At 43.7% G+C, this 810-nt stretch overlaps 1 non-coding gene across 1 annotated transcript; it reads right to left on the reverse strand.

Annotated features, from left to right (window-relative positions):
- Window positions 1-382: 382 nt before the first annotated feature.
- On the reverse strand, window positions 383-490 carry LOC113931630. Its single transcript, XR_003522793.1, has one exon. It is a non-coding gene; the product is annotated as a U6 spliceosomal RNA (small nuclear RNA).
- Window positions 491-810: the final 320 nt, after the last annotated feature.

Raw genomic sequence — 810 nt, forward strand, 5'->3', positions numbered from 1 at the left:
GGAGAGGACAAAGGGAGAAGTGTCCCGTTCCAGGAGGGCGTGGGTGGTGGGATAGGTGGTTCAGGCAAGGCTGCACGGAGGGAATGTTTGAGCTGTGCCTTGACAAATGAGCAAGTTTTCCACACGTCCAATGCCCCGCAAATAGCTTCTAGAATACCACTATTAACGATCTATTCTTTTGGTCTGGCATGTCTTCTAAACCAGTGTTTCTCAAACTGTCACGGGCATAGGAATCACCTGTGGATGTCGTTAGGGTACAGAGTCTGATGTTGTCAGTCTCTAGTTGGGCCTGAGATTCTGCATTTCTAACATGCTCCCAGAGGATGCTGGTGGTGTTGGTCTATGGACCACATGCACTTTGTTCTTTGTGGTTTTTTCTTTTTTTCATATGGAATACTTCACAAATTTGCATGTCATCTTTACATAGGGGCCATGCTAATCCTCTCTGTATCATTCCAGTTTTTAGTATACGTGCGGCTAAAATGAGCACTGGACCACGCTTTGAGTAGCAAGGTTCTAGAAGACCTTAATAAATGTAACTAGTAATAGCTAACATTTACCTTGTCCTTTTTATATGGCAGGCATCACACAAAGCCCTTCATATATTATCACTGCATCTGATCCTCATGACAACCTTAGGAGGGAACTAGGAATTTCTCGTAATTTGAAAATTACTGAAATCTCAAATTCAGAGAATTCTCAGTCATTTGCCCAAGGCCACTGCAGTGATGAAATTGGAATTGTATGCAGGCTGCCTCATCCTGGATCCTAACTTGTAACTCTTAGACTCCATTCCCTCCCAGAAGGAGT

This window comes from Zalophus californianus, chromosome X (genome assembly GCF_009762305.2).
Source record: "Zalophus californianus isolate mZalCal1 chromosome X, mZalCal1.pri.v2, whole genome shotgun sequence".
In the NCBI taxonomy this organism is placed as follows: domain Eukaryota; kingdom Metazoa; phylum Chordata; class Mammalia; order Carnivora; family Otariidae; genus Zalophus; species Zalophus californianus.